At 44.3% G+C, this 17,266-nt stretch overlaps 1 long non-coding RNA gene across 1 annotated transcript; it reads left to right on the plus strand.

The window, feature by feature from the left end:
* The first annotated feature begins 1,531 nt into the window (after positions 1–1,531).
* Positions 1,532–6,864, plus strand: LOC127340883 (uncharacterized). The gene is made up of 5 exons (XR_007874984.2): positions 1,532–1,812; positions 1,903–2,041; positions 2,261–2,424; positions 3,044–3,260; positions 3,342–6,864. It is a non-coding gene; the product is annotated as an uncharacterized lncRNA (long non-coding RNA).
* The last annotated feature ends 10,402 nt before the right edge of the window (positions 6,865–17,266 follow it).

Genomic DNA, 17,266 nt, shown 5'->3' on the forward strand with positions numbered 1-17,266 from the left:
GATAAAAGGCTGGCTATTGTTCATTTTCATGTCCGTTGATCCCCATATTCACATATATATGATAGATCCTACTGCCGAGGCATAGGGGATTTTACTTTCGCCCCATAGACCACCCTTTAGTCCCGGATTGTATTACCAACCGGGACTAAAGGGTCCAAACGAACCGGGACTAAAGGGTTTTCATGATGAACCGGGACCAATACCCCCCATTGGTCCCGGTTTGGTTCAAAACGGGGACTAAAGGTTGGGACGAAAGGCCTCTTTTCCACTAGTGTATGATCATCACTGCGTATTTTAGAAGGATGTGGGGTTGGAAGAAGTGAAACGGGTGAGATGCTTCTTCCTTGATTGACATCTAAATGAGACAATGAGTTACTACAAGCTGTTTTTAAGATGTTCGGAGCATGAATGAAATGACTATGTTCGTACTTTGAAGCGAGTCAACCAAGCAGAGAGAGAGAGGACCTCCCCATTCGATCCGGTGTTGGGCAAGTGCACATATATTTGAAGTAAATTTGGTTGAAGAAAATTGGTACAAATAAAGTAGAAAATAATAAAACAAAGTAGAAGACTGCATCGTCTTCATCTTGCCCGCTCCTAATCATCCTCGTATGTGTAGTAGTGGCGGCGACACATGGTCTCATCGAAGATCTTGACGGTGAGCATGTCGTGGCCGTCGTACTTGAAAACAATAAAGTTCCCGACGTCGATGGCGTGCACACGGGCAAAGTGCTTTCAGCCATTATGGAGGAACATATGCCCTTCGCTGCCCGACACACGCAATACGACGCCATAGGGCTTTGGCCCATCAACGATTGATGCATGTAAAATGCATACATGAACTTTGCACTTTATTGACACATATTCTCATATATTATATTGCAAAATATATGATATTATTTCCATATTTCATAATGATTTATGGGGATTTTACCTATGATTCTCTTTAGTTGGGTTATAACTCTGCATAATAAGAAAATCATGTTTTGTGTATTTTTCACTTTCAAAGACCTATACAGAGTCAAATTGAGCTAAAATTTCGGGGACGTAAATATTTCATCATAAGAAGCACCGGGAGCACTTGGACCTCATCTGGAAGGGTTGGAGGCCTAAAAGAGCCTAGGTGGCGTGCCAATACAGGGGGCGCTCCACCCTAGGTCTTTTCCCCTCGACCATCCGATTCACTTCAATATTTTGCCCACGGATTTAGTTTGCCCTAAAAAAAACCTATATATATGACCCCCAGGCATAGTTTTAAATAGCGGGCTATAGGATATAGCCGCGACCTCCGAAAAAGGCTATAGCCAGGCTATAGCGGGCTATAGCCACCTTTTAGCACGTGAATGCCTTTAGCCGCACCTTGCTCGAAAGGCTATAGCGGGGCTATAGCCGGCTATCTGAAGGTATAAACGATGCCCCCTCACGGAGCATTTTGGGACTATCCACGATATGCAAGTGTCGTGCACGGGCTGGGCAGTTTCCTTTCCAGCGATTGGGCCAGGTGTCACATGGGGATTGGCATGGCCAAAAACCAACCCAATCCCCTCCCCGTTCGTATCCTCCCCAAACCCCTCCGGCTCGGCCGCCGCCACAGCCACTCGCGCCACCATTTTCTCCAGTCCCTGGCTCTCTTCCCGCTCGAGCTCCAGTCCACCGAGGCCACGCCGCCGCTGCGTTCTGCCTCACCGCTGCTCCCAGTTCATCTTCTGTTCACGCTGGCTTGCGTTGGCGGAGCTCACGACGGTCGACGGTCCTGGCAAGATGCGGTGGTGATTCTCCTCGGCCAGAGCATGAAAACCTCACCATCCCTAGGTATACAAGTTTCCTTCTTTTCTTTCCCCAACCCTGAACATCCTCTCTCGCAAGATCGACATCACGTTTTTTTTGTTTTGATGTTATCAGATTGCAGTTTTGTCCGTGTGTACAGAAGCTGCTTGTGTAAATGCCTACATGCAAATAGCCAAATACTACTAATGGAAGATGACCATGTGTGTGCATCTTCTTTTGTTTGGAGAGGATGATTAGATGCCAAACTCGACAGGTCCATCTTCTCTATTTATTATGTATATTGTTGCTCATATTATTGTATTAGTATGTGCTCAGGTTGTAGTTCAACATCAGTACTGAAGGCATGCAAAGGTTTTTCTTAGAACGTCACATTACTAAGATCCATTAAAGATGATTGTGATTAGAAAGTTAATTTACCTCCTGCAAGCCTTCTGAAAAATATTTGATTGGGTGTCGCTGTTTTCGGGAACAGTGTCGCCTCGTTGTCACCATCGCCGGGAGAAGCACTGCCTCAAGTCGTCGACACCAGCGCAACCTCATGTCGTCGTCGTCGGGACCAGCGTCTCCTCACGCTGTTGAGCTCAGAGACATGCATAGATTTCTCCATACACGACTTGCATCGGCCCAAAGTGCTAGGTAAAAAATGTCCTTCTTTCATTTGTTCATCTCTAGATCCACTCCATCAGGCAATAATTCCATTGCAGCCCAATATTTATTTAAGAAAATGATGCCTTAAACTTGTTGGGTTCACCATCGTTGCAAATGATTTACTGCTTGAACAATTCAGCCTGGTGGTCTTGGCTTAGTTTTAGGATTTTTAAACCGGCTCTAGATTTTTGGGTGCTCAATTACAAAGATGGATCGACATAATTTTTTTCAGGGTGCTACTCAGTGTTCTCTTAATATGATATTCCATCATATGACGGATTAGCGTTTGCTCCGGTTTTGTGTTGTAAAATAACAAAATGCTTATATCATTGTTCACTAGCTGTTAAGATCTGCTTATACATAAGGAAGCGTGGATCAAGGTGTGTGTATGCCTCGGTGTTGATATGGACCTGCAGGCATTTGATGATTTTTCTTTGATGGTTTATTGCCTTCGGGTAGAGCTAAAGTTGATGCCCAGAAAGCATGGATAAGTAACCGTTTTTGAGTTGCTGTTTTGAATATTAAATTATCTACTCTTTTTTTTTTACCTCTTGTTGTATCTATTGAATAGTTGTGTTCTAAATATTAAATTATCTACTATTTCAAGGTGAACTCCATATATAGGATGCAGCAGCGGAAATATGTATGATGTTTCTGTTAGAGCAATTGTCCAATGAATTGGCATGGGATTTACATATGGACTGGCCGTTTGTTCATGTGCTTTACAACTCTGGGTTGGAAGACACCTGATCGCTTGTGGGAAAGCTGATGGTGGTGATTGGTGAAGTTGTGCTAGCTTTATTCGCCGTAATTCTGAGTGGCATGTAAGCAACCTATCAGATATGATACGCTCTAATTCTCCATCAAGTATTGTCTTTACCTAATATATTATACCCCATTTTTAGTGGTCTGAACCAGGCAGCTACAAACTTCTATTCATTTGAGCAAGGGTGAATTGCTGCTTACAGACTATATATGTGATGATAAGCCAGTCAACTGCAAGCACCAATCTTGAAGGTATCACCATATGCTAAGTGCAGGGGAACATCGAATTCAGGAACATGTACTTCAGTTATCTCTCATGTTTCTGGTTCAGAATCTCATGGTACAAAGGCAATTTTAACCCTTTGGACTATGTGACATTGTGCAAGGCACAATAATAATAACTTGATTCCACTTCTTAGAAGCTGACCTAGCTTTAAGCATTATGTGTTACAGCATGTTTGACCTCTATTTTTTATTCTATTTGCATTGCTGCACATCTCATTAATTCTTTTATCCACTTATCCTGTAAGAATCACAGTTCATAGCTTGATGAAGTTGTTCTTACATTCCCTGAAGAAATGGCAATTTCTGGGAGATGAAACCTGATTGCAATCTTTCTTAATTTTCTTATAGGCTAGCTAAGTAGAATTTTAAATATTGTTGTTACATTTAATTTTGAAATGTTTGGGGTACATTTTCGTTAGCTGGTTATAAAACTACATGAAAATATTGTGTGAAAACTAAAGCATGCAGCTTACATGGCTCTGTAAAATTACATGATAATATTCAGGGGATTAGGTTGGCCATGTGATGGTAGGCCCATCAATAGAGTGATATCAATTGAAGATCAAAAATAGGAAAAATATACTGGACCTCAGTCTAGCCGACGATGTGCAAGTTAACATGCTGTAGGTTCAGAGTTAATTTTATATTGAACTATGATTACATTTTAGTTTTTCCGTGTCAAGGGGTTAGCTCCGACCATGAGTGGTTGTTTAATATTTGATACATGAATGCACATGATAGAGAAGTATTAGTTAGAATATTTATAAATTCATAACTTTCTTGGGGTGCTTAAGAATTTTACCGCCTTCCCATGCTGTTTGGAGCACTCCATTTCATTTTGCATTTAGAAAAGCTACTTATCTTTTTTAAGTTTTTCCTTAGATGAGAAAACACTTCAAAATATTCTGGCTGAATTTTTGGTGTTGGACCATGCAAATAAAGCATGTAGGAGGCCAAGGTTCAAATCAGGGAGAACACTTTCTTATATGTGTACCTACCACTCCTATCTCTTCTTAAATCTGTGTAGGTCCTTGTACATTTTAATTATGATTCACTTCCACGCTGCCACCCTTGAAATAAGTTTGTCTATATTGCTAAGAGATATTTAAATGTCTATTTATGCGGCACTCACTATGTATTTTTGTCTGCATCCTTGAAGGAGTTTCCTCCGTATAATCCTAGGTGGGAACACAATTGATTTCCATGTGGAGATGTAATATACTATTATGCATTTCGTATGTAGCTGAAAAGTAAGGTTTGGGAGGTCCACTCGGGTTGTTAGGCCTCAAAATTCTTCCCAGAGAAGGAATTTGACAGTTGACACCTTTATTATTTAGTTGACTGTTGATCCATGGTGTTTTCCTACACATGTATCATCAATGCTTGCTATTAAGTAGCATCGCTTTACTGCTGAACAAAGACACTAATATGTTGTTTGTAGGTTGTCACAGATAGTGCTGTTTCTGTATGGTAGCACATATTTACTAATCTTTTACAAGACAAACCATGTTTATTTGATAAACCTGGTTATTTTGAAAACTCCAGGTTTAAGTTTTTGCCATGCAGTAATATAATAGGCTGAAATAATGGAAGTACAATTTTTCTTTCTGTCCATTAATATGGAAGAAAGTCTCTACTAACGGATATGTACTACAACTGTGTAATGCTAGAATAAAGACTAATCTCTATTTTGATTTTTCTTTTGGTTTTCTGGGTTGTAATCAGAATGTTCATGCATACTAAATCTTGATTAGATTTTCCAATGGTTTAGTAAGCCTTTTGTTCTGGATCTTGATTGTTTTGTAGTGGTACTGGTTATTAGGAACTTCTACCAACTACACATTTTTTCCCCATTTTAATATGTGGGCATGCCACATTGGAGTTGGGTTTATTAGTAGGTATCTACTTCTACAACTCTTCGATGGAATATTGTTGATTGATATTTCCATGTGTATCTTACAGCTAATCGGGCTTTTTTACGTTGATTGTGTCATGTCTTTGCTCATTGCCTATATATCTGTAACTCCTCGCTACACATAATTCAAACTTTACCGGCTAAAGTGACTTTGATAGTGTGCCTTTTTGCAATGTTATTTGTTAAGATGGAGACCAACTGACCCTAATTATGAAAAAGTACTACTCCTGGTGCCTGGTACATTAGAGAATGGCAAAAGGTCCTCTTTCGTCTAGCAAGATACATGCCTGGCCAAAATGAGATGGTATGTGCCGGCCGAATGTTATTTCGTCTTACAAGATATAGCAATAAATCCCCTGTCTTCCAAGGATACCAATAGCAAACATGCTGTCATGGCCTTATGCTCTGTTGATTTTATATGCATGTTTCCATGTTATGTTAATATTTTTTTGTCTTTGCGGGTACCTGACAAGAGAAAATCATTTCAATTGTCAGTGGTATCTAGGTAAGCTGCATCCAATACCATCTTTGAGTTCATATATAACTACATATTGGATCATAAGGTTTATGTAACCAAGTAAGTTGCACTCCATGCCTTCAACATTCGATTAGTTCATGTTTTCCATTATCTTATAGTCTTTACCTTCTATACAATTTTGTACCGGCAGATATCAACAGGTATCCTATTTTTGTTGTGTTAATTCATATTGATATTTTTTGGTTTTCATGCCATTTTCCAAGAATACTTGGTTAACAGACATAAGGCAGCAGCCGAATTTAAGCAAAGTTTGGCAGCAGCAGAATTTAAGCACAGTTTCAGGTTTTATGGCATTTATGGATAATACATCCACCTTAGTCATTTTGACACTGTCATGCTTCAGGGTATATTATACTTTGATGGTTAGAAGGACTTAGGACATTATTTTTACAATATTATGGCAAATTTAGCTTGCTTTTGTACCCCAGTAGTATTGGAGATCTCAACTCTATCATTCCAGTCCCATCCTTGCAATAATTCCATTAGGTGGAGCACTACTTTCCTCCTTTTCCCATTTAATAGGCTAATCAAGATTTAGTTGTGTCTCTTCACGTTGTAGGATTGTCTCCCTTCAGATTGTAGGATCAGATCCTTTTATAGACCATTTCACTTCGAGACTAAAATCGTTAAATATATGTTGAATGATTCATTCCCTCAGTGTATACTTTTCTCGCATCTATCATAGGATTGCATGCCTTTTAATTGGAATCCTCCCTTATGTGTGCAGACATGGACTGCATGGCTTTTTATTTGAATCCTCAATGATGTGGGTAGAGGTGGACTGTTTTCAATGGACCAGTTGTTTCCGAGTGCGGATGATAGGGTGTATCCGTAATATAATTCTCTAATACCGTGTGTATATAAATGTTTGCTACTCTATGGTTTCATGTGATTTATCCTATTAAGAAGCATATTATAATTTTTACCTGATTTTCATTGTTGTTATACAAATTGTAAATTGGTGGGCACTCCACGGGATCGTGCGCTAAGGCGCACATCTAAATCTAGTTTAAAACTATGCCCCCATGGCTCCCTAGAGGCCGGGGAGTGCGGCAAAGCACATAAATACAAAAACGAAGGCTGCAATAGCAAAGATTGGAGGGGAAAACTCCGCCGGAGCCACCGCCGGAGGGATCTCCACCTTCTCCAACGTCTTCCTCATCAACATCATGATCAAGTGGGAGTAGCCCACCTCTGGACTGTGGGTTTGTGGTACTAGCTTGTTCTATCTCTCTCTTGTTCTTCATAGATCTTAGTATCATATGAGCTCTCCCAACATGATTATGGTAATTTTTATATGGTGAATCTTTATTCTATGATATTGTGATATGAGATTGAAATCTAGTATGTGTGAGATGTATTGATAGATGCATATTATATAACCGTTCTTGAGTATTGATTTTGATCCAACTAGTATGCAAGAACATATGTGGGGAGATGTGTGTATTAGATGGAGTAGCATGATTTTAATGTTTGGATAGTGACCATAAATTCGTTGATCTATTATGGTTTTTTCCTTTTCCTTTGCTACCTCACTAGGGATAAAGTGAATGCATGTGCTATGTTCGTCACGTGACAGAAGTGATGATATTGTTTGTTCAAGGTAGCATATTTTATATTCAAACATCATGTCAAAATACTTATGTCTCGGCTCTGTTAATTCTTAACACAAGATTGCACGGAGTTTTCCCTTTGTTATAGAGTATAAGAGATATGTGTTGCATCATATGTATGTTAGGATGTGTGTGATGCCCATATATATGCTTATCAAACACATAGTGAAGTTCCACTATGATTATCTCATTGATGAATTGCTATTATCCACTACAAGTTTAAAAAGAGAGTAGACAAGTAAACCCATGAACCCCGGTCCAATTTTAATCATAAGAAACACCTTTTCGTTGCATTTATCTTACTTTCTATTTGCAGAAATATTTTAATTCGAAAATACAAAAATATTTAGTTCACCTAATCACACTTAAAACCCAAAAATAATTATCTATTTACTGTTTTCCCATAGTTTGCTTTACTTATTTAGTTTTCTTTACTTGTGTCTCTTCTTTTATTTACTATTACTAATACAAAACCTTGTGCTTGACAACCACAACGTGTAGTTGGGAAGACAAGGAATTTCTTACTTTGCAAGATTGCTACAATAAGAGGAGAAGAGATAACTCTTGTGGGGAAAAGTTCTTCACTAACTACTTGAGTCACCCTTGTGAGGAAAGTTCTTCACTAACTAAACACTCTACACTGGGAGTCCCAACGTTATCAACGATCGATGCGAACCTCTAGCGAAAGAAAAGCCTATCCCAGGTCATGCCCTGGTGGATGGTCACGTCGAACTCGAAGCCGGAGAAGTCGATGGCGATGGGGCCGGGCGATGATGGTGGCGACAACGGTGGTGACGGGGAGGGCGGTGTCTGATTTTGGCCTCTCCCACCGGGCCTTCTTCGGCGACCTCAGCCTCGTCCACACCCATTGCCTGGAGGGGTTGCTAGATGATCTCCCCTTGAGCCTATGCCACCAGCCATTGCTATGGAGATGCCGGAAGAAGCTGTTGTCCAAGAAAATGGTCATGGCTGGCCTGCTTAAAAAGGCCAGCGGGCATTGGATGCCGGCGTGTAGGCCGAAACACCAGCATTGATGCGGGCAGGCGTCGGGCGGCGCGGCTAGAGCAGAAGTGCATGCGTCGAGTGACGTGGCCAGAGCAGAAGCGCATGCGTCGGGCGGCGCGGCCAGAGCAGAAGCGCATGCGTCGGGGCGGCAGGGACAGCTTTGCCAACCTGCTTCCACTCATGGCTACTGGAAGAAGGCCGTTGGGCCACTGCCATGTAGATCCTTAGTCTACGTGGGCAGACACGGGAGGACACGCGTGTTGTCCACACCGATGCATTGATTACCCAAATTTAGTATGTTGAAGGGTCGCCGCAGATGGGTCGGTCAGTTTTGATCGCGCCGCTGGAGCATGCGTGGCCGGTCCGCCAGTCCGCGAACCGAATTGGACAAGTGAGGACATTATTCTGACTGCATGATGTAGCCACCGCCTCACCATCCTGAAGAAAATACTGAAAACAAACTAAACAAATAAATTAAAACATTCCCATTGGCGAGAGGCCGTGGCCCGCCATGCCTCCAAGGCCCGAAGGCCACCGGAGGCATAGTGGACCAACAGTGTCTCCGACGAGAGGGACGAAACCTTATATGTGTTTTAGAGGCCTCAAGCGATCCCCTCCCGTGTCTCTCCTGCATGTCCTAACTTCAGCCATTGGATAGTAATCATCATACCGAACATCTGCTCCACAGATCTCTAGCCGCACATTCGATCATCGATGCCGTCTCCGGATCATCATAGGAGTGCACGACGAAGGGGGTAGCGATTGATTTTCCTGATGTCCGAGCTGGGCAATTTTTTTTCACTTTCCTCGTTCTAGAGGACTGTCCAAGAGAGAGGTCATAATCACATGCCAACTCAGGTTTGTTTTGTCTCATCTCGGCAAAGTGCTTCATTGTATTCGGTGCTATAAATAGCTTTGGCGTAGGCTTCTTCGGTGCAAGTAACTCCTTCAGCTCGACGGCTGCGACTACGTGGCTTTGCTCGTCAATCATCTCATATGGTAACAAATCTGGAGTCCTGGACCTCTTCGGAGCTAATGATCTCTTCGGGGCTTTAATACTTGCCGCGGTACTTAGCTTCCTCTTTTTCTTAGGTCGCAGACTCGGCGGAGTCTCCTGACGAGGAGGAGGCGGTGGAGTATTCTCACGCGGAGGAGAGCGCTCACTCGGAGGAGAATCATCACGCAGAGGAGAGTCATCACGCAGAAAAGAATCATCACGCGGAGGAGACTACGGAGGTGGCGGAGGTGGCAGAGAATGAGCTAGAGGTGGCATGCTTGGCTTGGAACCTGGAAACACAATGAGCTCCTTCCGCCATAGAACGGTGGTTCTAAGGTCTTCTCCGAGTTCAGTGATTTCCCTATCTTCACCTGCAGGGTGGTCAAGTTTTAACGGCTCATAATCTCTCATCACTTCATCCACCAGCACAACAACATAGCCATCTTGGACCAGATGACAATGGTAAGTTGTTGTAGGCATGACATAGACGACCGCTGCCTTCATGTATATGTTCACAAGGATGACACTCTGTGAGATCATCCACGTGGTAGCAAGGAGGCTCGATCACCTGTTGATCATCATTGTCGAGCTGAGTGGAAGCCACGCTGCTTTTCCCATGCTGAGATTGTTGCGGGTCGGTAGCATTGAATGCAGGATCTACATGCTGCCCCTGAGATCACTGGGATGCAAGTACTTCGTTAACTTGGGCAACTTGGGCTTTCAGGACGCTCACAGAATCCTCTAAGGACGCTATGCGGTCTGCTTTCTTTGCCTTTCTCCTCGCATGGCTTTTATCAGGAAATCTCTTCCTTTCCGCGGAAAAGCCATACTTCCACGGAACGGAGCCTTCTGTGCCTCGTGTTCGTCAGCTGTGTTGTTTGTTCCCAAGGGCACATGTCAGCTCGTCGTTCTCTCTTTCGGGGTGGAACCCCCCTCCCGTACGTCCCTATGTGCATCTTGAAAGGCTTGAATGGGGTGCTTCAGATGTTCTTTATTATAGATACACTTCCCTGTTTCTGGGTCCAACCTTCCCCCAATCCCGTAGAACCACTCCTTGCACCGTCCGTTCCAATTGAATGTCCCTATTTGTATGCCTTTGTTGACCAGTGCCACTGACGTGGGCATTACCCTTCGGGTAACTGATATTGCCCTATCCTGTACGGCCCAACTGGAGGCCCATGAAGATACCCGATGGCAAGGTGGGCCGCTAGGACAGTGCTGGAGAAGATTCTTTTAAGAACACGATAGAAAGGAGCCGAATAAGGAAAGTTTAGAGCTAGGTCTTTTGTAAACCTAGTCGTACCCGGACAGATCTATTGAGACCTGGCCTCCTATATAAAGGCCAGGAGAGGGGCTGCCGAGGGACACAATCAATCTTAGCAACTTTAGCCACCAAAAGTCTAGAGCTAGGTCGCCGTAGCACTTAGCCTCTCGACGAGATTACAGCCGAAACCTTCGGCACCTCATTGTAACCCAATATTCTCATAATCAAGATCAGACAGGCAGGACGTAAGGGTTTTACCTCATCGAGGGCCCCGAACCTGGGTAAATTGCTCTCCCCGCTTGTCTGTTCACCGATGTCTCGTGTCAGCCTACAGGATTCCATCAACCCTAAGCCCCAATCGGAGGGCATTGCCGAGGAGTACCCTCGACAATTGGCGTTGTCTGTGGGAAATCTGTCGGCACAAGACAGGTCATCGGCAGTACCAGTCACATCTGCAACATTTGTGCTCGAGTCACCGACACTGTCATATCCGAAAGATTCAGTCCGTTGCGGATCCTTCGAGTTCGTACCTCACACTGAGGCGTCGCACCTGATCGCTGCGGAATCGTACGGCAACATGGATACTACTTTCGGTGGTGTCCACTTCATCATCGACTCACGAGGGTTTCTTCGCCTCCCTAGGTCAAACGCATCAAGCCCAAGGACTTCAGTTCCAGAAGGTACCACTCCAACTGCAACTTCAGCAGTACCATCCAGGAGCACGCAAGAAGGCAGCCGAGGCAGCTTCGACATCATGACGGAGCAAAGGAAGAGACGAAGGGACTCGCGCCGTGAAGAGGAAGAGCGAATCGCGGCTCATCCCCATCAGTACGAACGAGGATGCCTTAACACGCAGTCGAGCAGGGGCCGCTCTCGCGCGCCCTATCTGTCGGCCACAGAGCAGCTCGAGGCACCATGTTATCTGCAATCTTACATCGATCCAAAGGATGGTCACGAAAAATCTAGCCACTTGCTAAGGAACTGTCGACAATTCCTAGAAATTCGGCAGTTCTGTGACGACCTCAGGGCCGAAGCCATGACGAGAGTTCATACGTTGGAGAGAAGAGCAGGGTCCTACAGTTACCCGCCAGAACCATACGTGCCGGAGCCATACATGCCATCAGGAGGAGAAAAGTACGTACCAACCGAGATATTTCTAGAACCACGCGGACAGGTCAGCATGATCCATAAAACCAGCTTTTCAAAGAGAGAAATCAAAAAGTTCTCGGGAGAAGTGAAGTATGCGGAGGTTGCCATGGTCGACACACCCTAATATATCGACTGGTCTGAGCAGAGCATCTCCTTCAGCAAGGCGGATCACCCGAAGGCCGTTCCAAGGCCTGGTCATGCGGCCCTTGTCCTTGAAGCACAGATCGGAGGTTACAATATGAGCAAAGTATTCATGGATGGAGGAAGTGGCATGAATTTGTTGTTTGCCAGTACGATGAAAGCAATGGGCCTAACAGTCAACATGTTGAGAGAGTCCGACACAGGATTCCACGGCATAATACCGACTCGACCCGCTTATTCCCTCGGAAAATATCTCTGGATGTAGTCTTCGGCACGCCTAGCAACTTCAGGAAGGAGAAGATCGAGTTCGAAGTAGTTGACTGGGAATCTCAGTATCACGCCATCCTCGGCAGGCCTGCGTTTGCCAAATTTATGGATGTACCCCATTACGCGTACTTGAAACTGAAGATGCCAGGCAATAATGGGACAGCGATAACTATCCATGGAAGCTTCTCCCGCTCAGATAACTGCGACAGAGATTTCCAGAAGATCGCCTCAAAATTCGGAGCTGCGGAAGAACTTAACGCAGTCGACGCCATCACGGACCATACGAAGCCACCAGTCGACAATCGAAACGTGAGATCCGACGAGTTTGACGTCACGAAGGGAGCAAAAAAGCAGCAGATACACCCTTCTGGCCCAAAGAAAACAGTCAATACGTCGGCAGACCTTACCGTCGCATAGGAAGGCGCGCTCATCAAGTTCCTCCGTGAGCGCTCGGAAATATTTTCATGGGAACCATCCGACATGCCAGGTATTCCCAGGGAACTCGCTGAGCACGCCCTCAATGTTGACCCAAAAGCCAAGCTAGTACAACAGTCGATGCGCCGATTCTCCGAGCCGAAGAGAAAAGCAATCGGCGAAGAGGTTAGTCGGCTCCGTAAAGCAGGATTCATTCGGGAGCTCAAAGAAGCCGAGTGGGTGGCCAATCCCGTCATGGTGCCAAAGAAAAATACAACCGCTCTTCGAATGTGTATCGGTTACACTAGTCTCAACATGCATTGCCCAAAGGATCACTTCCCACTGCCTCGTATTGATCAGATAGTCGACTCCACGGCTGGATGTGACCGTCTCTCCTTCCTTGATGCATACTTCGGGTACAACCAGATCAAGCTCAAGAAGGAAGATCAGTAGTTAACCGCGTTCATCACTCCACACGGCGTTTTCTGCTACAACGTCATGACCTTCGGGTTGAAAATGCAGGGGCAACTTATCAACGGTGCATGCAAGCCTGTCTTGGAGAATAGATCGGGAGGAATATCGAAGTTTACATTGATGATATTGTGGTAACGACAAAGCACGCCGCCACCCTCATCGACGACTTACGGGAAACCTTTGACAACCTTGACCAGTATAAAATCAAGTTGAACCCAAAGAAATGTTTCTTCGGGGTGCCAGGAGGACAATTACTCGGGTACTTCATTTCAGCCAGAGGAATAGAAGCCAATCCCTTGAAGATCAAAGCTATCCTTGATATGGAGCCGCCAAAGAATCTGTACCAAGTGCAGCAATTGGCAGGACGACTGGCAGCACTCAGCAGATTCATCGCCAAGCTAGGAGAGAAAGCTCTGCCCTTCTATAGCTTAATGAGAAAGTCAGAAAAGTTCGAGTGGACAAACGAGGTGCAAGAGTCTTTTGACAATCTGAAGAAGATCTTATCAACGTCCCCAGTACTTGTAACTCCGCGCGAGAAAGAAACATTGCTTATGTACATAGCAGCAACGGTACAAGTTTTCAGCAGCGTCCTGGTTGTCGAGCGAGAAGAGGCAGGGAGAGTTCACGGCGTACAACAACCCATTTACTACCTCAGTGAAGTACTCACACCTGCGAAACAAAGATACCCTCATCACCAGAAGCTAGCATATGCAGTGTGGAGAACAGCTCGCAAGCTACGGCATTATTTCACGGAGCACCTGATCATTGTCGTAAGCGAGGCACCGCTGAAGAATATACTCACTAACCCAGAGGCCACAGGTCGAGTGTCCCAATGGGCTATCGAGATAGCGCCACACGACATAACTTACGTCAACAGAACGGCGATAAAGTCCCAAATCTTGCCAGATTTCGTGGCAGACTGGATCCAGTCGCAAACACCGGCAGCACCCGACATGTTGGGTTCGTGGACAATGTACTTCGATGGGTCCAAACGGAGCACATGTGTGATACGTCTCCAACGTATCGATAATTTCTTATGTTCCATGCTTGTTTTATGACAATACCTACATGTTTTATACATACTTTATGTCATATTTATGCATTTTCCGGCACTAACCTATTAACAAGATGCCGAAGAACAAGTTGCTGTTTTCTGCTGTTTTTGGTTTCAGAAATCCTAGTAAGGAAATATTCTCGGAATTGGACGAAATCAACGCCCAGGATCTTATTTTTCCACGAAGCTTCCAGAACACCGAAAGGGAAACGAAGTGGGGCGACGAGGCGACGCCACACTAGGGCGGCGCGGCCCTGTTGTGTGGGTCCCTCGCGTCGCCCCTAAACCTACCTCTTCGCCTATAAGAAGCCTTCGTCGATAATAGTTCCAGTACCGAGAGCCACGATACGGAAAACCTTCCAGAGACGCCGCCGCCGCCAATCCCATCTCGGGGGATTCAGGAGATCGCCTCCGGCACCCTGCCGGAGAGGGGAATCATCTCCCGGAGGACTCTTCACCGCCATGGTCGCCTCCGGAGTGATGTGTGAGTAGTTCACCCCTGGATTATGGGTCCATAGCAGTAGCTAGATGGTCGTCTTCTCCTCATTGTGCTATCATTGTTGGATCTTGTGAGCTGCCTAACATGATCAAGATCATCTATATGTAATGCTACATGTTGCGTTTGTTGGGATCCGATGAATATTGAATGCTATGTTATGTTGATTATCAATCTATCATCTATGTGTTGTTGATGACCCACAAGTATAGGGGGTGTATCGTAGTATTTTCGATAAGTAAAAATGTCGATCCCAACGAGGAGCAGAAGGTGTTGACAAGCAGTTTCGATGAAGGATTCCCTGTAAATGCTCACAGACAAGTATTCAGGGGGTTTTGATGTAACAGGTGAATAAAGTACGAGTAAGTAAAGTGCGAGAGTAACAATTGCAGCGAGTGGCCCAATCCTTTTTAGCACAAAGGACAAGCCGGGTTGTTTACTTATAATGACCAAACGTTCTCGAGGACACACGGGATTTTAGTCTAGTGCTTTCGCTACATACGGCTAAATAATCTTCATTGTTATGATAAGTGTTGTGTGGGTGAACCTATGCTAATGTACCGCCCTTCCTAGGACTAATACATACTTGTGATTATACCCCTTGCAAGCATCCGCAACTACAAGAAAGTAATTAAGATAAATCTAACCACAGCCTTAAACTCTGAGATCCTGCTATCCCTCCTGCATCGATATACCAACGGGGGTTTAGGTTTCTGTCACTCCGGCAACCCCGCAATTGGCAAACGAGTACAAGATGCATTCCCCTAGGCCCATAAAGGTGAAGTGTCGTGTAGTCGACGTTCACACGACACCACTAGAAGAATGACACCACAACTTAAATATCATAACATTGAATATTACTCAACCATAATTCACTACTAACATTTAGACTTCACCCATGTCCTCAAGAACTAAACGAACTACTCACGAAACATCATATGGAACATGATCAGAGGTGATATGATGATGAATAACAATCTGAACATAAACCTTGGTTCAATGGTTTCACTCAATAGCATCAACAACAAGTAGAAATCGATACCGGGAGAGTTTCCCCTATCAAACAATCAAGATCAAACCCAAATTGCTACGGCGGTGATGGTGTCCAGCGGTGGAGACGGCGGTGATGATGGTGGAGATGATGATGATGGTGATGGAGATGATGTCCAGCTCGATGACGGTGATGATGGCGTCGATTTCCCCCTCCGGGAGGGAATTTCCCCGACGGATTCCTGCCCGCCGGAGAGCTCTTTTCTCTCTGGTGTTCTCCGCCCCACAGAGGCGGCTGTAACTCTTCGCGAGGTACCCTCTGTGGCTTAGGTCTTCGGGACGAAGGGTTTCGCGAAGAAAAGGAGGCGAAAGGGGCTATGGGGCCCCCACACCACAAGGTGGCGCGGCCAGGCCATGGGCCGCGCCGGCCTGTGGTCTGGCCCCACCTTGGGCCTTCTCAGCTCCTCCTTCTGGCTTCCTTCGTCATCTTGAAAAATAGGATTTTTGGTATAATTTCCTTCCACAGTTGATCTTCCGAAATATTGCGTTCTGACGTTGCTTTTTCCAGCAGAATCCTGGCTCCGGTGCTTGATCCTCCAATAATGATGAAACATGCAAAATAGATGAAATAACATAAGTATTGTGTCCCAATATGAAATATATCAATGAATAACAGCAAATTATGATATAAAATAGTGATGCAAATTGGACGTAACAACTCCCCCCAAGCTTAGACTTCGCTTGTCCTCAAGCGAAACTGAACTCGGTAAATAGGACCACATGTTTATGGAGTGAAGAGTCGATAAATAAAATACGGACAAGAAGCATCATATTCATTCACACAAGATATTCTAGTAAACAACTTCCTCATATAACTCAACTTGAAACAAGTATAAAGTAATCACAAATAAAGGTGCATAAGAAATCATAGTTGGTGATGGCAAACTTCGTTCTTGGTCAGAGAACAATTAACAGATTATACTTATCTCATTGAGCAGCGCTCTCATGTTAAAGTTTATAAGGCACAACTTGCATACTCAATCATAATGGTCTCCTCATGATCATTGATAACTTGCAAAGTTATATTCATTCAGATAAAACTTGTACTAAACAAGGAAGAATAAAAGACATGATAAAGCAAATCACAATATAATGGTTTGATCACAACCACTCAAATGCTTGCTTGAGATGGAGGGAAATAGGTTTACTGACTCAACATAAAATAAAAGACAGGCCCTTCGCAGAGGGAAGCAGGGATTAAATCATGTGCTAGAGCTTTTCAGTTTTGAAATCATATAAAGAGAATAAAAGTAAAGTTTTGAGAGGTGTTTGTTGTTGTCAACGAATGGTAGCGGGTACTCTAACCCCCTTGCCAGACAACCTTCAAAGAGCGGCTCCCATTTTATTTTTATTTTGTGTGGCACTCCTTCCAACCTTTCTTTCACAAACCATGGCTAACCGAA

The sequence above is a fragment of the Lolium perenne genome, chromosome 3, assembly GCF_019359855.2.
Source record: "Lolium perenne isolate Kyuss_39 chromosome 3, Kyuss_2.0, whole genome shotgun sequence".
NCBI classification, from domain to species: domain Eukaryota; kingdom Viridiplantae; phylum Streptophyta; class Magnoliopsida; order Poales; family Poaceae; genus Lolium; species Lolium perenne.